Source organism: Bos taurus, chromosome 13, assembly GCF_002263795.3.
Source record: "Bos taurus isolate L1 Dominette 01449 registration number 42190680 breed Hereford chromosome 13, ARS-UCD2.0, whole genome shotgun sequence".
Lineage (NCBI taxonomy): Eukaryota > Metazoa > Chordata > Mammalia > Artiodactyla > Bovidae > Bos > Bos taurus.
In genome coordinates this window covers 63,598,024-63,620,953 of record NC_037340.1, presented here as the reverse complement: position 1 = coordinate 63,620,953, position 22,930 = coordinate 63,598,024, and positions in this window count along the sequence as shown.

The window sequence follows — 22,930 nt, the reverse complement described above, 5'->3', positions numbered from 1 at the left end:
CTAACCCTTTGTCGGTTACATGTATTGCAAATATTTTCTTTCAATTTGTGGCCTGTTCTTTTAATCTCTTTATGGTATTTTAGATGAATAAATTATTAAGTCTAATGTAGTAAAATTTATTTTTCTTTCTGTATGTTTAAGAAATCTCAATCTTTTCCCTCCCATGGTCATGAAGATATTTTTCTATATTGTCTTCTAAAAGTTTTATAGTTTTACCTTTCACATTAAAATCTCTTTAACTTTTTATAGTGGGTAATTTTAAATATATGCAAAACTAGGACTTCTCTGGTAGCTCGGTGGATAGGAATCTGCCTGCCAGTGCAGGGGACACTGGTTCCATCCCTGCTCTGGGAAGATTCCACATGCCTCGGAGCCACTATGACCATGCACATCTACTAGCCTGCATACTGCAACTACTGAAGCCCAAAAGCCCTAACGCCCATGCTCTGCAACAAGAGAAGCCACTGCAATGAGACGCCCATGCCACAACTGGAGAGTGGCCCTCACTCACTGCAACTAGAGAAAGCCCACACAAAAGCAAGGAAGATCCAGCAAAGCCAAGAAATAAAATAAAAGACAATCTTGTTTTATCCATACTCCCATCCTCTACATTCACTTCTTCTTGTTCAGTCGCTCAGTCATGTCCAACTCTTTGAGATCCCATGGACTGCAGCACGCCAGGCTTTCCGGTCCTTCACCATCTCCCAGAGTTTGCTCAAACTCATGTCCATTGAGTCAGTTATACCATCCAACCACCTCATCCTCTGTTGTTCCCTTCTCCTACTGCCCTCAATCTTTCCCATTATCAGGGTCTAATATTTATTTATTTTTTTTATCATTTATAAAAAATGTTATAGTTTATTTTTATATTTTCTTTTGTCTACTTAATTTTATCAATGGCATTTCCAAAACACCAAACTTTGGCTTTGTTCATTTTCTTCAGTGTATATTTGCTTTCTTTGTCATTAATTTCTGCTTCTTTTCCTTTTGCTTTCTTAGAATTTATTCTGCTGTTTTTTTCCTTTTTTCTTTATTTTTAAGACTTTCTTCCTTTTTTTCTTTGCGTGTGTCCTCAGTTGCTCAGTCGTGTCCGACTCTGTAACACTTTGGACAGGCTCCTCTGTGCAGGGGATTTTTCAGGCAAGCAAACTGGAGTGGGTTGCCGTTTCATTCTCCAGGGAATCTTCCCAAAACATTGCAGGTGGATTTTTTTTACTGCTGAACCATCAGGCAAGCCCCATTTTTCCCTTTAAGGATATGAATTGCCCTCTAAACAGTGGCTGATTGCATCTCGTCATTTGGATGCATAGTAGTTTTACTACCGTTCAGTTATAAGTATTTTCTAGTTGCCAGTATAACTGCCTATGAGTTAAGTTTTAAATTTCATAAATACGTGAAGTTTTTAAAATTTTTGTTATTGGTTACTAAACTAATTGCGTTGTAGTTTCAGAATGTGGTCTGATACTAACCACTTAAAATAAGTTTAGCCTCACGTTATGGCCTAGCATTTGTTCAGTTTTCATAAATAAATATTCCAAGGGTATTTTAAGAATGTTTTGTGCAGTTGTTAGGTGCAATGCTCTTTTCCCCCCTGTCCTAGAGAGTGTTCCCTTGATCTCCAGCAGCTTAGAGATCATTTAAGAGAAGATGAGCCTGTTTTTTCTGATGCCAGGGACTCTTTGGCACTTAACTCTAGAAAGAATATTTCCTAAAGATGCACCAAGCACCATTTTGCCAGACATGTTACAGTGTCAACAAAGTCTCCTTCATACCTCACTTCTGCCTTAGCACGTATTTACACTGTCTCCTTCTCTGTGTTTGCAGATTTCAGACTTTACCTTGCCTCACTCATGATCCGGTTCTTTCATCACTCCTCAGTGGCTTTGGAGGAAGCAGATTTTCACAAAAACTTTTGTGGTTATTGATTTCCAAGGAAATAATGTGTGACAGCTAGCCCTATGCCAGCTAACTAGGAGGTGTCCAATAAAATTTTTTGAATGGAAAAACTAAAAATATAATACAATGTCAAAACTGAAGTTCATTTACTAAAAATTATAATCAAGGCAGAAGATCTCATTTAAATGCTTAAGAATTAGAATACAAGCTAATATAAATTTAGAACATAATTCACAAATTGCTTAATTATTCTTTTTCCACTGAAAATACAAACTAGCTATCATTCCATCTGTAGTCATAGAATGCACACATGTGTGACACACACACACAGAAGTGACAGCAGATTAAAATGAATATAGTGAAGGCATATCGTATACCAGGGGTTAGATTTTAAAGTCAGTTTATATAGCAAAAATTGCACATAGTCAAAATTGCCCTTGAAATCCCATAACAAGATGCTGTGTTGTCTTCATATAGTTTACACAGCCAGTTTTTCTTCAATGTCAGAATAGACTGCTGTTACTTCAGCAAATTTGGAAAATTCAGCAATGGCCACAGGCCTGGAAAAGGTCAGTTTTTATTCCAGTCCCAAAGAAGGGCAATGCCAAAGAATGCTCAAACTACCAGATAATTGCACATAGATCACACACTAGCAAGGCAATGCTCAAAATGCTTCAAACTAGGCTTCAGCAATACATGAACCAAGAATTTCCAGATGTACAAACTAGGTTTAGAAAAGAAGACAGGAAACAGAGATCAAATTGCCAACATCTGTTGGATCATAGAAAAAGCAAGGGAATTCCAGAAAAACTTCTGCTTCATTGACTATGTTAAAGCCTTTGACTGCGTGGATCACAACAAACTGTGGAAAATTCTTAAAGAAACTGGAATACCAGATCACCCTACCTGCTTCTTGAGAAACCTGTATGCAGGTCAAGAAGCAGCAGTTAGAATGGACATGGAACAACAGGTTGGTTCAAAATTGGGAAAGGAGAACTTCAAGGCTATATATTGTCACCCTGCTTATTTAACTTAAACGCAGAGTACATCATGAGAAATGCCGGGCTGGATGAATCACAAACTGGAATCAAGATTGTTGGGAGAAATGTCAATAACCTCAGATATGCAAATGATGTCACCTTAATGGTAGAAAGTGAAGAGGAACTAAAGAGCCTCCTGATGAGGGTTAAAGAGGAGACTGAAAAAGCTGGCTTAAAACTCAACATTCAAAAAACTAAGATCATGGCATCCAGTCGCATCACTTTATGGTAAAAAGATGGGAGAACAATGGAAACGGTGACAGACTATTTTCTTGGGCTCCAAAATCACTGCAGATGTTGACTGCAGCCATGGAATTAAAAGACGCTTGCTCCTTGGAAGAAAAGTTATGACCAATCTAGACAGCATATTAAAAAGCAGAGACACTACTTTGCCTACAAAGGTCCATCTAGTCAGAGCTATGTTTTTCCAGTAGTCATGAATGGATGTGAGTGCTGGACCATGAAGAAGGCTGAGCACCGAAGGATGAATGCTTTCAAACAGTGGTGCTGGAGAAGACTCTTGAGAGTCCCTTGGACAGCAAGCAGATGAAACAAGTCAATCCTAAAGGAAATCAACCCTGAATATTCATTGGAAGGTCTGATGCTGAAGCTGAAGCTACAATATTTTGGGCACCTGATGTGAAGAGCTATCTCATTGAAAAAGACCCTCATGCTGGGAAAGAATGAGGGCAGTAAGAGGAGGGGGCAACAGAGGATGAGATGGTTGGATGGCATCACTGACTCAATGGACATGAGTCTGAGCAAACTCTGGGAAATGGTGAGGGACAGGAATGCCTGGCATGCTGTAGTCCATGGGATCTCAAAGAGTTGGACACGACTTAGCAATTGAACAACAACTTCAGTTAAGCACCAGATTAAAGAGTTGGTTTGCATTTAGGGGTCATGGTTCTTTAATCATCAGACTCAGTTAGTTTAGGTAAGAAGCTCATCAAAAAGAATTGAGAGAGCCTGAGCAGATTCTTCCCTCTCATTTAACACTCATAATAACAGTATTAAGTGGAACAATGGAGAAATCCCCAGCACTATTTAAGTCCCTCCCTCTCTTCCTTCTTTCCTTTCCTTTTTGCTTGCAGTATGAAGGAGTTCTATAAGGTTCTTTGGAAAGAGGCATCTTTAGGCACCTTTAATAGTCTTTTTATGATATAAAGTCTTAAAAGAACAGATCTTAAGTGAGAATGTTTCTGATACGAGAGCAGGTAATGAACTAGCAATTTTGGGACAGGGTTGACTTTCCTGATGGTAAAATCACACAAAGTAAACATCTAGGTTCTTGATGAGCTTCCATATATTAATTCACTCAATTTCAATAATTTCACCAAATTAAAATATTTGTTGAGCATCTACTTTATGTCAAGTATCATGGGCACTGGAGAAACAATTCAGATAATTGATCACTGAGATGATCATTCAATCTTTTTGGCAACTTTTGCTTAATCCTTAGTACTCAGTCACTCAGTCATGTCCAACTCTTTGCAACCCCATCAACTGTAGCCTGCCAGGCTCCTCTGTCCATGGAGTTTTCCAGGTAAGCATACTGGAGTGAGTTGCCATTTCCTACTCCAGCTTAATCCTTTAGTGCTCTGTAAACCCCTCCTTTCTTACATTGCTCAAAGTGAAAGGGAAATTAGTTAATGGCAGCCTAAGTGATATAAATAGCAACCCAAGACTCAGGTTACCAGCTTATAATCCTTATTAGCTTTTTTACTTTCTAGAAAGATATGGATATGGCCTAGCCCAGCAGTAATAATAGTAACAGCTACCAAATAGTGATTTCTTACCATGTACCAGCCATAGTGCTAAGAACTTTATCTTATCTCAGTTAACTCTCACAATGACTATGTGTGTCTCAGTCACTCAGTCATATCTGACTCTTTTCGAGCCCATGGACTATAGCCCAATAGGCTCCTCTGTCCATGGGATTCTCCAGGCAAGAATACTAGAGTGGGTTGCCATTTCTTTCTCCAGGCAATCTTCCAAACCCAGGGATCGAACCAAGGTCTCCTGCATTGCAGGCAGATTCTTTACCATCTGAGCCACCAGGGAAGCCCCCACAATGACTATAAACTAGGAATTATTCTCGTTTAACAGTTGAGAAGACAGAGGCACAGAGCAGTTTAATGGTTTGTTCTGAACTATTTCAATATACTGCCTCTCAAATTTCCCTTATACCACACACAGGGAAATGTAGTTGTTAAAAGCTGTATAGGTGTGCAGCCTAGTGGTGATCCTATAGGCAAAAAAAGTTACAAAAGATAAAACAAGAATATAGATCATTATAGATTTTAGAAGATTTTGTTCCTGATTTCAAGAAGCTCATCTCCTATTCTCCTAAGATGAGTCAAGAAAATATTTCAATGAAGAAATAGGTTCTATGTGATCCTGGAGTCAGACTGCAGGTCAGGGCCAGAGTTCCCAATGCTAAAGTGGTGTTGCTCTTCTCTCTCTCTCAGAGACCCCAATTCTGTCCCAACTACATATCTTCATTTTTACCCACAGCTCCCATGGCCATTCTATGAACTCCAGAGACACCACAGAGACCCCAGTCTGATTTTCTCCAGGAAACAATGGGACAGAGTTTGGGGAACTTCCCTTGTTGTCTCTGTAATCTCAGGTTTAGGAGAGTTTGGATTGAAACTGGGAGAAAGAGAAAAAATTTCATTTCTAGTTATGAAGGAAAATCTTTAGGGAAAGGTGTTATGACATCTCAGTCACAACTGGAATGAAAAGCCATCTATTTGAGGCACAGACCACTTGACAGACTTCCACCACAGACATTTCCTTGTTTTTACAGAACTAACTGGCTCATAAATTGTTGAAAGTTTCAGAGTTATATAATCATGAAAATAGGAGCAAATTTTACCACTGGGTTTCATGGGTATTACGAACTTTTGAACTTATTGGAGATGCCAGAAGGCACTGTGGTTTAAAGCTACTCTTTACTGCTTCAATTCCTATAGTAGTTACACAACGAGATGGTATTCAGTTCAGTTCAGTCACTCAGTCATATCTGACTCTTTGTGATCCCATGGACTGCAGCACGCCAGGCTTCCCTGTCCATCACCAACTCCTGGAGCTTGCTCAAACTCATGTACATTGAATTGGTGATGCCATCCAACCATCTCATCCTCTGTCATCCCCTTCTCCTCCTGCCCTCGATCTTTCCCAGCATCATGGTCTTTTTCAAAGAGTCAGTTCTTTGCATCAGGTGGCCAAATTATTGGAGTTTCAGCTTCAGCATCAGTCCTTCCAATGAATATTCAGGACTGATTTCCTTTAGGTTTGACTGATTTGGTCTCCTTGCAAGTCTGAGGGACTCACAAGAGTCTTCTCCAACACCACAGTTCAAAAGCATCAATTCTTCAGTGCCCAACTTTCTTTATGGCCCAACTGTCATATCCATACATGACTACTGGGAAAACCATAGCTTTGACTAAAAGGACCTTTGTTGGCAAAGTAATGTTTCTGTGTTTTAATATGCTGTCTAGGTTGGTCATAGCTTTTCTTCCAAGGAGCAAGTATCTTAATTTCATGGCTGCAGTCACCATCTGCAGTGATTCTGGAGCCCAAGAAAATAAAGTCTGCCACTGTTTCCACTGTTTCCCCATCTATTTGCTATGAAGTAATGGGACCAGATGCCATGATCCTAGTTTTTTGAATGCTGAGTTTTAAGCCAGCTTTTTTCACTCTGCTCTTTCACCCTCATCAAGAAGCTCTTTAGTTCCTCTTCACTTTCTGTCATCTGCATATCTGAGGTTATTGATATTTCTCCTGACAATCTTGATTCCAGCTTGTGCTTCATTCAGCCCAGCATTTCATATAATGTACTCTGAATATAAGTTAAATAGGCAGGGTGACAATGTATAGCCTTGACATACTCCTTTCCCAATTTGGAACCAGTCCATTGTTTCATGTCCGGTTCTAATTGTTGCTTCTTCACCTGCATACAGATTTCTCAGGAAGCAGGTAAGGTGGTCTGGTATTCCCGTCTCTTTAAGAATTTTCCACAGTTTGTTGTGATCCATACAGTCAAAGGCTTTGACGTAGTCAGTAAAGCAGAAGTAAATGTTTTTCTGGAACTCTCTTGCTTTTTCAATGATCCAAAGGATGTTGGCAATTTGATCTCTGGTTCCTCTGCCTTTTCTAAATCCAGATGGTATTAGTCTCAAATAATTTTGCCTGTCTGTTGCTTTTTTTGTTACCTACTTAATACATCTTCTGACCCCCTAAACTGGATAGTGTGTGTGTGTGTGCACGCATTAGTCGCTCGGTTGTGTTCAACTGTTTTCGATCCTGTGGACTGTAGGCTACCAGGCTCCTCTGTCCATGGAATCCTCCAGGCAAGAATACTGGAATGGGTTGCCATTCGCTTCTCCAAGGGATCTTCCTGACCAAGGGATCGAAACCGGGTCTCCTGCATTGCAGGCAGATTCTTTATCATCTGAGCCACCAGAGAAGACCCAAACTGGGTTAGGGCTCACCAGTGTACATTCTCACAGCAACCTGTACTTTTCTTTCTTAGAGTGAATAAAATTACAGTTATTTGTGTAATGTGTGTAGTGCCTGTATTTCTCTTGTAGAATGTAAGCTCCATGAGGAAAGGCATCTAAATACATTGTTTGCCACAATATCCCCAGGTCCTAGTGCAGGGCCTGACTCCAGAGATGCTCAATTAATGTCCAGTGAGAAGTGAATGAATTCATAATTTAAGAATCACAGAATTTAAGAACTGAGAGGGATGTTATGAGTCTGTTTAGTGCAACCCTCTCAGTTTATATAATAGAAAACTGAGTTCCAGAGAAACAAAGAGACTTACCCATTGTTACATACTGTTGTGTGGCATGGTCACAACTAAAACTGGGCCTCTTTAATTACCCTTCCTCTACCTTATTGCATTTATGGTTAGTTAAAAGTTTTAGACTGAAGGCATCGACCAGAAATTATGGATGTAGTGTGTTGAATAGTGTCCTTCTCAAAATTCATGTCCACCTGAAGCCTCAGAACATGACCTTATTTTTTTCTCAACTATTTCCTGAAAAACTGTACTTTTTTCCTTTTGATTCACCAAAGACCTTATGTAAATATAGCCTTTTCTCTAAGATGTAAGCATATCCTGTGTTTAATATAGTGCTTTGAGATTTACACAAATGTCAGGCAATTTGCTTGTTGGAACTCAAGATAGTAAGAACATGTTAACTAAAAATAAATTGACAGTTACTCTGTGCCAGGTGGTGCTGAGCACTTTACATGCTTTATCTCATTTAATCTTCACAATTCTAGGTTCTATTATTTTATAATGGGTAAACTGGAGTTTAGCAAGATGAAGAAAATCATTCACAGTTATACAACCATAAAATTGATGGAATAGTTAATCTTACTCCAGAGACTTTTCCCTTAAACAGTATACCACAAGAAGAGAAGCTCCATGCTATCATTTCTATTACCTCAAATGAAATTTGCTTTTTTTTCGCTTAGGCATCCACCTGGGCCCTCCTTGTGACCACCATAATACTTATGAGAACCAATGTAAACATGCTTCATGTTGTTTGCTATACAGTGAGCAATAACGTACTCTGTTTATGACTCAGGAGTCTTGAGTCTCTTGCCAGCAACATGCTAACGTTAGTTTGTGTAAGATAAAAGAAAATATCTATATTGGTCTCTGCATGCTCCCCTCCCCAACTTCCTGGTGCAGAGTTCTTAAAACCCTTATAATTTCCTAAGTGATAAGAACACTAGTTGGACCCTAAAAAAAGGCTGAGTGCTGAAGAATTGATGCTTTTGAATAGTGGTGCTGGGGAAGGCTGTTGAGAGTCCCTTGGACAGCAAGGAGATCAAATCAGTCAATCCTAAAGGAGATCAACCCTAAATGTTCATTGAAAGGATTGATACTAAAGCTGAAGCTTCAATACTTTGGCTACCTGATGCAAAGAGCTGACTCATTGGAAAGGACCCTGATGCTGGGAAAGACTGAAAGCAGAAGGAGAAGAGGGTGGCAGAGGATGAGATGGTTAGATAGCATCACCGATTCAATGGACATGAATGTGAGCAAACTCTGGGAGATAGTGGAGGACAGGGGAGCCTGGTGTGCTGCAGTTCATGAGGTCACAGAGTTGGACATGACTGAGCAACTGAACAACAAAGAATACTAGTAGCATCTCTTGTTCTAATATATGGTCTCTGACACAGGGTTCCTAAAACCCTTGGCAATTCCGAAGTGGTAAGAGTGTTAGAAACATCTTTTTTTTTTTTTTTTTAATGAGGTGACTGGGCATGCTCCTGGTTGGTCCCTGGATGAGGGCTGGTCACTAGAAAGATTAAATCATTATTTAGATGCTTGAAATGTTCAGTCTCCCCCAATCCCCACTTCTCCAGAGAGGGAAGAGGGGCTGGAAAGGCAGTTAATAATTTATTACACTTACACAAGGAAGCCTCCATAAAAATCCCAATAGCTTGGGTTTGGGGAAGTTTCTGGTGGTGAACATATCCACATACCAGGAGGGTGAAGCACCCCAACTCCACAGGGACTGGCATTCCTCTGTTTGGATCCAGCCTTGGTCTACGTAGCTCTTCATTTGGTTGTTCATCTGTATCCTTTATCATACCCTTTAATAAACTGGAAAACTTCAGTAAGTTTTCGCTGAGTTCTGTGAGCCACTCTAGCAAATCAATCAAACCCAAGCAGGAAGTTGTTGGAACTGACCAACCTTGTTGTTCGGAAAAACAGGTAAAAATCTGAGCTCTTGACGGTGTCTTAAGTGGTGTACCAGGGTGTACTTTGTGGCATTGACCTCTTTCTTTGTGGAAAATGCTGCTCTTTTTGGGTAGATAGTGTCAAAATTGAGTTGACTTGTAGAACAATAAGCTGGTGTTGCAGAAAATTGCTTGGTGTGGGGAAAGAGCCCCACATAAATGCTGTCTGTAGTGCTGTGAATGTGGCAGAAGTGTGAGATGAAAGTAAAGAAGGCACATAGGAGAGAAAGGCAAGAGGAAAGAACTCAGTTTTTCTCTACTCAGGAAGACCAGTAGGTTTTTATTACATAGCTGGTAAAGTGAAAAGCGAAGTCGCTCAGTCGTGTCCGGCTCTTTGCAACCCCATGGACTCTAGCCTACCAGGCTTCTCCGTCCATGGGATTTTCCATGCAAGAGTACTGTAGTGGGTTGCCATTTCCTTCTCCAGGGGATCTTCCCGAGCCAGGGATCGAACCTGGGTCCTCCCCCATTGTAGGCAGACATTTTTACCACTTTTACTGTCTGAGCCACCAGGGAAGTCCTACACAGCTGGTAAGCAGGATAAAAATCACATCTCAGCCTTGAGAATTCTGATGATGGGATGCTGACAGAGACATGACTCTTTGGAAGACAAAGGATCTGGACCCCATAGGCAAAGACTGGGGTTATGAGGACGCTGTTTGGGATCTGGTAGTGAGTAGTGTTATACAAGTGGTGGGTGAGAGATGGGGGCAAATGGTCTCCCAGTGCCCTTCCTGTTAATGTAGTTGAGCAGTCTGAGGAAGGACTGAAACAAACCATCAAAAAATGGTGCCTGAATGGTGGCTGCTCATTCTCCTCAGGGTGGGAGAAGGAAGGGATGACAATGGACAGAAAGCCCCAGGGGCCCTGTAAAAGGACAATGTGGCAACAGCTAATGAGTCAGGAGTCCCCGAAGCTGAATTAAACAACAGCAATGAGGATGTGAGTTTTGGGGGAAGTAAGGACATTACAGGTTCGGTTGAACAGAGAACAAGAGGTCCAGTAGAAACAATATAGATTCCTAGAAGGAAAAGGAAATCAGAGCATGAGTTATAGGTTAGAGGCCATTTCCTACTATACAGCACTACCTGCCTGATGCAGCTACCAAGTACAACCCTTAAATTAAAAAAAAAAAAAAAGGCAAGTGTTAACCTGCTACTAAACCCTTGTTGAAGCTGAATGCCTGACACACGAGGCTGTGTAACTCTTCAGCCTGATAGTCCCATTTTGGATGGATAAACAAGAACTCTACAGTCAACCAGGGAAGATTCAAAAGGCCTTGCTAGTCAAGTGGAAATGGTATATTTAAGTGCATAGCTGGGCTGGCTTTAGTGATAAGCCAACTTTATGTGAAAACTTTCTCCCCTCACTAGCTCACTTGGGCCCTTGATTTGCAGAAGTTCTCCTAAATGCCTAAGACTGGTTCACTGATGGTTTTATTAAAGTGAAAACTGATGGTGTTCACTGGCTGGCTGGCTCCAACAATTCCAGAAGACCGCCTGCAATAGGACCAATTAGCACAATGAGCTGAAGTGAAAGCAATCACCTTTACCTTAAGACTAGTCATGCTATATATTTTAACTGACTCTTTGGCTGTTCCCATTCTTAGCTGTCTGATTTGCTGCTTGGAAGACGACAGACTGACAGATTAAAGGAACCCCTCTTTGGGTCATGAACTCTGGGAACAAACTGCAGATGCCAATCAGTCTGGATCACTCACGTGACAGACAAAATAAGGGCTCATTTTTTTATAATACCAACTGGAATCAAGCTGCTGATCAGGCCGCTTGCATCATTCAGACTACCACAACTGCTATCTAGATCCAACATCACATTAGACATGGTAGCACATCATACACGCACTGGGCACACATTTCTACGTAGATTCTATGTTTCTGATGTAGAAGCTGCCACTGCACGCCAGACTTATGACTTCTGTCAGAAGCTGGCTTATTTGTCTCATGGTGAAAACAGGCCATATTGCAGTGAGTATTGACCCTACTGGTTCCTGAGGAATTGAAGAATCAGAACCATTGAACCCATCTGAGGGTTTCTCATTGCTGTCGATTCATTCTTAAATTATGATTTTGCTGTTTTAGTCTGATCAGCCAATTCTGGCCACATCAGTGTGGCCCTTAAAACTAACATGATTTTGGCTTTCTGGATGATGATAATAATGCACCTTTTATTACAAAAACTCATTCAACAATGGAATAATAGTCAAAGTATTTGATGGACATTTCATTCCCCCTATCCTCGGACTGCTGGCATCATTGAGGGATGGAATAAAACATTTTTAAAAATAATGGCTTTACAGAGACATAACTCACATATATAAAATTCACTCTTTTGAAATGTACAATTTCAGTGGTTTTAGCATTTTCACAGAATCATGCAACCATCATACAATATGTAGATTTTCATGACTGGCTTCTTTCATTTAGCATAATGTTTTCAAATTTTATCTGTGTTGTATCATGTATCAGTACATTCTTTTTCAAGGCTAAGTAACATTCCATTTTATGGATATGCTACATTTTCACTTATATATTCATTTGTTGGCAGGAATTTGGGTTGTTTCATTTTTTGGCTAGTTTGAATAATACTGCTATGAACATTTGTGTAAAAATTTTTGTGTGGATACATGTTCATTTATTTTGGGTATATACCTAGGAGTGGAATTATTGGGTCATAGAAGGCAATGGCACCCCACTCCAGTACTCTTGCTTGGAAAATCCCATGGACGGAGGAGCCTGTTAGGCTGCAATCCATGGGGTCTCTAAGAGTCAGACACGACTGAGCGACTTCACTTTCACTTTTCACTTCCATGCATTGGAGAAGGAAATGGCAATCCACTCCAGTGTTCTTGCCTGGAGAATCCCAGGGACGGGGGAGCCTGGTGGGCTGCCGCAGTCTATGGGGTCGCACAGAGTCGGACACGACTGAGGTGACGTAGCATAGCATAGCATAGCATGATAACCCTTAACATTTTAAGGCACTGTCAAAACTATTTTCCAAACTGCCTGTACAATTTTGCAATTATGTCCAGCAATGCACAAGTGTTCCAACTTTTCCATATCCTTGCCAAATTTGCTACTTTCTTTTTGATTTACAGTCATCCTAATGGGTGTGAAATGCTACCTTTTGGTTATTTCCGTAATGAGTAATGACATTGAGCATCTTTTCATGTGCTTATTGTTCATTAGTACATCTTCTTTGGAGAAATGTCTATTCAAATCCTTTGCTCATTTTAAAATATGATCATTTGGTTTTCTGTTGTTGAGTTGTAAGAGTTATTAATATTTATATATTCTGGATACAACATCCTAACCAGATAAATGATTTGCAAATATTTTCTCTCCTTTTGTGGGTAATCTTTTTACTTCCTTGATGGTGTCCTTTTTTAAAATTTTGATGAAGCCTAATTTACCTATTTTTCTCTTCATTTGTTGTTTTAGTGTCATATTTAAGAAACATTGCCTAAACTAACATCACAAAGATTTATTATGTTTTATAATTTTAAATCTTATATTTAGGTCTATGATCTACTATGAATTAACTCTTGTATGTGGTATGAGGTAGGGGTCTGATTTCAATCTTTTACCTGTGGCTGTTCAATTTTCCCAGCACTATTTGTTGAAAAGACTGCTCTTTCCCCCACTGAATGATCTTGTCATGCATGTCAACAATCAACTGACCATAGATGGATGGGCTTATTTACAAACACTTAATTCCATTCCAGGGCTTCCCTCATAACTCAGTTGGTAAAGAATCCACCTGCAATTCAAGAGGCCCGGGTTCAATTCCTGGGTCCAGAAGATCCCCTGGAGAAGGAAATGGCAACCCACTCCAGTATTCTTGCCTGGAAAATCCCATGGACAGAAGAGCCTGGCAGGCTACAGTCCATGAGTTCGCAAGAGTTGGACACAACTTAGTGACTAAACCACCACCACCAATTCTATTCCATTGACTTATATATCTATCCTTATGCCAGTGCTATAATTGTTAATTTTATGCATCAACTTGACTAGACCACAGGTGCCTGGAAATTTAACTCAACTTTATTTCCGGGTATGTCTGTGAGAGTGTTTTAGGTTATTCGTGGACTCAGCAACATGGACTTCCACTCCCTCAGGGCAATCTGGCTACAGCCACCACTGGGTCCCTGATCTGCCAGCAGCAGAGACCAATATTGAGTTCTCAATATGGTACCATTCCCTGGTAGCAGGTTGACTACTTTGAACTACCTCCATCATGGAAGGGGTAGCATTTTGTTCTTACTGGAATAGGCACTTAATCTGGATACAGATTTGCCTTCACTGCACACATTGCTTCTGTCATAATTACCATCCATGGATTTACAGAATGCCATTTCCAATGCAGTATTCCACACAGCATACTTCTGATCAAGGAACTTGTTTCACCAGGGGAAAAAAGCACAGAAATGAGCCCACTCTCATTGAATTCACTGGTTTTATCATGTTCCCCAATATCCTGAAGAAGCGGGATTGATGGAATGGTGGAATGGGCTTTTGAAGACTCAATTACAGAGCCAGCTAGGTGGCAATATCTTGCAGAGTGGGGTAAGGTTCACCAGAAGGCTTTAGGCAGCCTCTTGTATCCACAGGTTCTACATCTGTGGATTCAACCACTGCGGGTCAAAAATATTTTTTTAAGATTCCAGGAAGTTCCAAAAAGCAAAACTTGAATTTGGCATGCACTAGCAACTATTTACATAGCATGGCTCTAGCGGTAAAGAACCTGCCTGCCAATGCAGAAGACACAAGAGACCTGGGTTTGATGCCTGGGTCAGCAAGATCCCCTGGGGGAGGAAATGGCAACCCACTCCAGTATTATTGCCTGGAGAATCCCATGGACAGAGGAGCTGGGTGGGCTACAGTCCATGGGGTCGCAGAGAGTTGGACACAACTGAAGGACAGCATGCACGCACATAGCATTTACATTGTATTTGGTTCAGTTCAGAGGCTCAGTCATGTCTGACTCTTTGTGACCCCATGGACTGCAGCATGTCAGGCTTCCCTGTCCTTCACCAACTCCCGGAGCTTGCACAAACTCATGTGCATCAAGTCAATGATGTCATCCAATCATCTCATCCTCTGTCCTCCCCTTCTCCTCCTGCCCTCAATCTTTCCCAGCATCAGGGTCTTTTCCAATGAGTCAGTTCTTTGCATCAGAACATCATGGTATTGGAGCTTCAGCTTCAGCATCAGTCCTTCCAATGAATATCAGGGTTGATTTCCTTTAGGATGGATTGATTGGATCTCCTTGCTGTCCAAGGGACTCTCAAGAGTCTTCTCCAACACCACAATTCAAAAGCATCACTTCTTTGGCGCTCAGCTTTCTTTATTGTCCAACGCTCACATCCATACATGACTACTGGAAAAACCATAGCTTTGACTACAAGGACCTGTGTCAGCAAAGTAAATAATCTAAGAGACGATTTCAAGTATACCAGAGGATGGGAGTATATAATATGCAAACACACCATTTTATGTAAGGGATTTGAGAAGCTGCAGATTTCGGTATCCACAAGGGAGGAGATGTCTGCAAATACCAATCCTCTGCAAATACCCAGGGACGACTCTACAGTTGACCCTTGAACAACTTGGGAGTTGGGGCGCCTACCCTCTGAGCTTCCCTCATAACTTAGTTGGTAAAGAACCCACCTGCAATGCAGGAATTTGCCTGTGATGCAGGAGATCTGGGTTCGATTCCTGGGTCTGGAAGATCCCTTGGAGAAGGAAACGGTAACCCATTCCAGTATTCTTGCCTTGAAAAATCCCATGGACAGAGGAGCCTGTTGAGCTACAGTCTGTGGGGTCGCAAGAGTCAGACACGACTTAGTGACTAAACCACCACCCTCTGAGCAATTGAAAATCTTCATGTAACTTTACAGTTGGCCCTCCAAATCCACAATTCCATGGATGGTATAGTACTGTAATGCCTATTTATTGAAAAAAATCTGTGTATAAGTGGACCTGCGTAGTTCAGGTCCATGTTATTCAAGAGTCAACTGTAAAGGCTCTGAATCAGTGTCCTCATTTGCTTGTGCTTCATTTTATTGCTGTTTAAAGATATTGCATTTTTTTTTTTTTACAAATTGAATGTTTGTGGCAACATTATGTGGAACAAGTTTGTTGGCACCATTTTCCCAATAGCATCATTTTTTAGTTAAAGTATGTACATTGTTGTTTAGGCATAAAGCTATCACACACTTCAGTAGACTACAGTGTAATGCAAACGTAACTTTAATAAAATTATTTGGCTGTGCCAGGTCTTAGTTGCAGCACGCAGGATCTTTTTTTTCTAGCTGCGGCATGAGGGAACTTTAGTTGCAGCATGTGAACACTTGGTTGTGGCATGTGGGATCTACTTCTCTGACCCGAGATTGAACCTAGGCCCCCTACATTGGGAATGCAGAGTCTTAGTGACTGGACCACCAGGTAAGTCCCTAAATGTAACTTTTATATGCACTGGGAAACCAAAAAATCTGTGTGACTTGCTTTATTGCAATACTTGCTTGTTGTAGTGGTCTGAAACAATCTGCAATATCTCCAAAGTATGCCTATGTGTGGGCTTCCCTGTTGGCTCAGACAGTAAAGAATCTGTATTCAATGCAGGAGACCCAGGTTCCATCCCTGGGTTGAGAAGATCCCCTGGAGAATGGAATGGCAACCCACTCCAGTACTCTTGCCTGGAGAATCCCATGGACAGAGGAGCCTGGTGGGCTATAGACCATGGGGCTGCAAAGAGTTGGACATGACTGAAGCAGCTTAGCACATATATAAAAGTTATGTTTACTCTATATTGTAGTCTATAAAGTGTGCAATAAAGTAAAAGTGAAGTCGCTCAGTCGTGCCCGACTCTTTGCGATCCCATGGACTGTAGCCTACCGGGCTCCTCTGTCCATGGCATTTTCCAGGCAAAGGTACTGGAGTGAGTTGCCATTTCCTTCTCCAGAGGATCTTCCTGACCCAGGGATCGAACCCAGGTCTACCTGCATTGCAGGCAAACGCTTTACCCTCTGAGCCACTAGGGAAGCTAGTATGCAATAGTATTATGTTTAAAAATGTACCTTAACTTAAAAGTAATGCTGTTGGAAAAATGGCGCCAGTCGATTTGCTCCATGCAGGATTGCCACAAACCTTCAATGTGTAAAAAAGAGTAAGTAGGGTAAAATGAGGTATGTCTGTATTATATATTTTCAGTCATTTTTCTGTTTCACTTTTTATTTGTGTATTCACATTCACTAATCTCTTCTGCAACAACTAATATGCCGTTAATCTCATCCAATATATTTTTCATCTCTATAAATTTGACTTGGGTTTTTTATATCTTCTATGTCTCCACTTTACATGCTGAATCTTTTCTTTAGCCTCTTATATATAAGGCATACAAACAACAACTATTTTAATGTCCTTGCTACGAATTCTGATGTATGTATCATTTCTGGGTTGATTTCTATTGATCGACTTTTGTCCAAATTGTAAGTCCTACTTCCCTGCTTCTTTGAATGTGTGGTAAGTTTTGTTTGGATAGCCAGATACTGCAAATTTCACCTTGTTGTGTGCCATATATTTTTTGTATTCCTGTAAATATTCTTGAGCTTTGTTTTGGGTACTTGGAAACATTTTTATTCTTTCTGGTCTTGATATTAAACTTTGTTAGGCTGGACCAGAGCAACCTTTAGTCTGAGCCTAATTTCTTCGCAGTATTAAGGCAAAACTCTTCTGAGTACTCATCCTGATGCCATGTGAATTATGAGTTATTCCACTTTGAATGGTAGGAATAGGCAATAGTTCCAGCCCTGTATTATCATGGTGTCGCCTCCTGACTAATCCTTTTCAGTAGTTCTCTCCTCAGCCTTGGGTAGTTTTTATCATATTCTGCACTATACTCTAGGAGGGATCTTCTGAAGATTTCTGGCATTCTTTCTCTATGCAGCAATCTCTTCTCTAAAACTCTGCCCCCAAAGCTATATGTGCTTTGATCTCTAAATACTCCCCACATTTTCTCTACTCAACTTAAAGTGATTGCCAGTTTGCCTGGTTTCCCCCATGTTGCACAATGGCCTGGAAACTTTCCAGTCGTTAAGCTAAGAAAACTGTAATGATCATTTGTTTCCCACCTTTCAGGAATCACTGCCTTTCATAACATGATATCCAATGAAATTTTTTTTTCAAATTTTTTGTTACTTTTTAAAGTTGTTTTAGGTGTAAATTCAGTCCAGTTATTCTAGCTTGGTTGGTTGTGTTCATTCTATTTGAGGTTAATAAAATTAAGGCATTGTGCTCTTAAACATCTGTGAGAGTCAAGTATGTGCTGTATTAAACTTACAGTATTTACTATAGTAAATTTACAGTATTATACCTCTTAGGGTAAGTAATCAAGTGTTAAAAGCATGCCTTTGGAGTTAAAGTCAGACAACTTGAATTTAAATTCTATCTTTATCATTTACTAGCTATGTAACCATAGAAAGGCAATTTTAGCTCTTTGAGCTTCAGTTTTCTCATCTGTAAAATGAGAATATTAATACCCACTTATTGGAGTTGTTGTGACCATTAATTGAAATAACCAATACAAAATATCTATCCTAATGGCTGCTGCTGCTACTAAGGCTCTTCAGTCGTGTCCGACTCTGTGCGACCCCATAGACGGCAGCCCACCAGGCTCTGCTGTCCCTGGGATTCTCCAAGCAAGAACACTAGTGGCTAGTAATAGTAAAATCTCAATAAATGGGAGCTGTACCTCAATAAAAGGTACTTACTAGTACCACTAGTTTCTGCGTGCGTATTCAAATTTAGTAAACTAAACTATAAGCCAAGTGAGGACATTGCTCAAATGTTGCAAAGCTTGTTACTTGCTTTAAAATTAAAATTTGTGCTACGGCATAGCACAGGGAACTCTATTCAATATTTTGTAATGACCTAATGGGAAAGAATCTAAAAAAGAGTATATACATGTATATGTACAACTGATTCACTTTACTGTATAGCAGAAACTAACAACATTGTAAATTAACTATATTATAATAAATTTTTTTAAAAAAATTAAACTTTGTGGCTTTCTTGAATGGCACTATCTTGCAGACAATGTATGATTAAGTTTTTAATAGCACTTCTGATTAAACCTAATATACATTCATAATGGCTCAAGAAAATACACTAGGTAATTAATGTAAATTATGTACATAATACACAGGTAAAGTGTTTTTGCCAACATGATCCACAGATATATAAGACACGTGATCTAAAATAGTTGTAGATCTAGTTACTAAATAAATATTTAAAAATCAATGGTGTTTGTATATACCAATAATAAAGACTTAAAAACTATTATAATGGCAAAATAAAAAAGATCTAATTCACAGCAGAAAGAATTACAAAATAATTAGGAATAAATTTAAGCAATTATGAGGATTTAAATGAAAAAAGCTATAAACTCTACTGAGAGACAGAAAGAAAACTTAAATAAGTGGAAAGACAAGCTATTTTCCCTGAGGCAAGAATTATTACAGTTAAAAAAAATTTCCCCTAGATTAATGTATAAATTTAACATGATCTCCACATGAATCCCAATGTAATTTTATTTTATTTTTTTGTAAATTGCCTCTGAGCTTCATTTGAGAAAAACTGTGAGAACACTAAGAAAATATCAAAAGGGAATTCTCTGGTGGACCAGTGGTTAGGACTTGGAGCTCTCACTGCCAGGTGCCTGGGGCTGATCCCTGGTCAGGGAATTAAAATCCCACAAGTTGCAGCCAAAAATTAAAAAAAAAAAAAAAAGGAAAATATTGAAAAATAAGAATAATAATCCTATGAGATATTAAAATATATTATAAAGCTATATTAATTTTAATTATGTGGTACTAAAACCAGAAAGGTCAGTAGAATCAAATAAAGTCTGAAAAAATAAACTCATAATATATAAGAATTTTCAATATAACAAAGATGACAGTATTTCATGAAGCCTAGTGGAAGTGTTGTGGGGGGTGTAAAGATGAAAAAGATGCAGCATCCAATCTAAAAAGATGGTTGAGATAAGAGAACAACTTTTAATACAAAAAAAGGTGGGGGTTTAAGTGACATAAGGGACATTTTTTGCTGTCACTTCAGTCGTGTTCGACTCTGTGCGACCCCGTAGACGGCAGCCCATCAGGCTCCCCCGTCCCTGGGATTCTCCAGGTAAGAACACTGGAGTGAGTTGCCATTTCCTTCTCCAATTCATGAAAGTGAAAAGTGAAAGTGAAGTTGCTCAGTCGTGTCCGACTCTTAGTGACCCCATGGACTACAGCCTACCAGCCTCCTCCATCCATGGGTTTTCCAGGCAAGAGTACTGGAGTGGGGTGCCATTGCCTTCTCCGTTCTAGCCGTTAGGAAACCTTAAGGGACATATAATTAAGGAACTATATAAATTCAAAGGCAGGAGAAAAGAGTCTTGGTCAGGTCTGCCTAGCTGTGAATGTTGGACCTTGCTCTGTGTCCCAAAGATTGTCAGCTCACCCTGGTTGTGCAATGTCAACCAGAATTAGGCCAATGGGGGCGCCTTAGAGGCTACTCTACAGTTAACACTTGTAAGTCATTTCATTAGACTTGCCTCAGAAGTTCTGGTGGGGTAATCCCAAGAGTCCTCTTCAGTTGTCTTGCTGGATTTTCTCAACCAAGTCCATTCTGCTAGACCCCCGAATCTGAACAGCCCCTTCCTTCTTTTAACTCCAGTCCCTCCGGCTCATTTAAGCACATGTCTGCTTGTTTTTGATTCATTACTATATTATGATGATTATTCTTAAAAACCCTTTTGGTGTCTACAAGTCTTTAGAGTCACTCAGTAGGCCTGTCTGAGCCAATGTCCTGGAACATGCATCTCTCCTTCTCCTTCACAGCCAGTGGAGCAGAATAATTTTGATGGGATAGAATGCTCGTGCTGTCCTGAGGCCAGGTGTGGTAAAGTCACGTGGATCTGGAGAAGGCATACATGCAGATATCAGTCCAGTCTTCCCTGAGCAGGCAGTTTCTTTCTCTAAATGTTTCTCCAAGGGTCTCCTGAGCATCTTTTTTATTAGCATCACCTTAAGAAACACTGGTCCCACTTCAGTTCTACAAGTTATGACTCAGAATCTAGGTCCTTAAAGCTTCTTTTTCACAAGTTCCTCTGGACACTGTGTGAGTTTAGTTGCTAAGTCATGTCCGACTCTTTGTGACCCCATGGTCTGCAACACACCGGGCTTCCCTGTCCTTCACTGTCTCCCAGAGTTTGCTCAAACTCATGTCCATTGAAATGGTGATGTTATCCAACCATCTCATCCTCTGTCATCCCCTTCTCCTCCTGCCTTCAGTCTTTCCCACCATCAGGGCCTTTTCCAATGTGTCAGCTGTTTGCATCAGGTGGCCAAAGTATTGAAGCTTCAGCATCAGTCCTTCCAATGAATATTCAGGACTGATTTCCTTTATTTATTTATTCATTTTTTCTCCAGATATTTTTTTTCTAGTATAAATTCATTTATTTTAATTGGAGGCTAATTACTTTACAATATTGTATTGGTTTTGCCATACATTGACATGAATCTGCCATGGGTGTACACGTGTTCCCCATCCTGAACCCCCCTCTCACCTCCCTCCCCATACCATCCTTCTGGGTCATCCCAGTGCACCAGCCCTGAGCATCCTGTATACTGCATTGAACCTGGACTGGCGATTTGTTTCACATATGATAATATACATGTTTCAATGCCATTCTCCAAAATTATCCCACCCTCGCCCTCTCCCACAGAGTCCAAAAGACTGTTCTATACATCTGTGTCTCTTTTGCTGTCTCGCATACAGGGTTATTGTTACCATCTTTCTAAATTCCACATATATGTGTTAGTATACTGTATTGGTGTTTTTCTTGCTGGCTTACTTCACTCTGTATAATAAGCTCCAGTTTCATCCACCTCATTAGAACTGATTCAAATGTATTCTTTTGAATGGCTGAGTAATACTCCATTGTATATATGTACCATAGCTTTCTTATCCATTCATCTGCTGATGGACATCTAGGTTGCTTCCATGTCCTGGCTATTATAAACAGTGCTGCGATGAACATTGGGGTACACGTGTCTCTTTCAATTCTGGTTTCCTCGGTGTGTATGCCCAGCAGTGGGATTGCTGGGTCGTATGGCAGTTCTATTTCCAGTTTTTTAAGGAATCTCCACACTGTTCTCCATAGTGGCTGTACTAGTTTGCATTCCCACCAACAGTGTAAGGGGGTTTCCTTTTCTCCACACCCTCTCCAGCATTTATTGCTTGTAGACTTTTGGATAGCAGCCATTCTGACTGGAGTGATATGGTACCTCATTGTGGTTTTGATTTGTATTTTTCTGATAATGAGTGATGTTGAGCATCTTTTCATGTGTTTGTTAGCCACCTGTATGTCTTCTTTGGAGAAAAGTCTGTTTAGTTCTTTGGCCCATTTTTTGATTGGGTTGCTTATTTTTCTGGAATTGAGCTGCAGGAGTTGTTTGTATATTTTTGAGATTAATTCTTTGTCAATTGCTTCATTTGCTATTGTTTTCCCCCATTCTGAAGGCTGTCTTTTCACCTTGCTTATAGTTTCCTTTGTTGTGCAGAAGCTTTCAATTTTAATTAGGTAATTGACTGGTTTGATCTCTTTGCAGTCCAAGGGACTCTCAAGAGTCTCCTCCAGCACCACAGTTTGAAAGCATCAATTCTTTGGGGCTCAGCCTTCTTTATGGTCCAATTCTCACATCTATACATGACTACTGGAAAAACCATAGCTTTGAGTATATGGACCTTTGTTGGCACAGTGAAGTCTTTGCTTTTTTAATAGGCTGTCTAGGTTTGCCATAGCTTTCCTTCCAAGAATCGAGTGTCTTTTAATTTCGTGGCTGCAGTCACCATCTGCAATGATTTTGGAGCCCGAGGGAAAAAAATCTGTCACTGATTCCACCTTTTCCCCTATTTGCCATGAAGTGATGGGACTGGATGCCATGGCCATAGTTCTTTGAATGTTGAGTGTTAAGCCAGCCTTTTCACTCTCCTCTTTCACCTTCATCAAGAGGCTCTTTAGTTCCTCTTCGCTTTCTGCCATTAGAGTGCTATCATATTCATATCTGAGGTTGTTGATATTTCTGCCAGCAATCTTGATTCCAGCTTGTGATTCATCCAGCCTGGCATTTTGCATGATGTACTCTGTTATGTTAT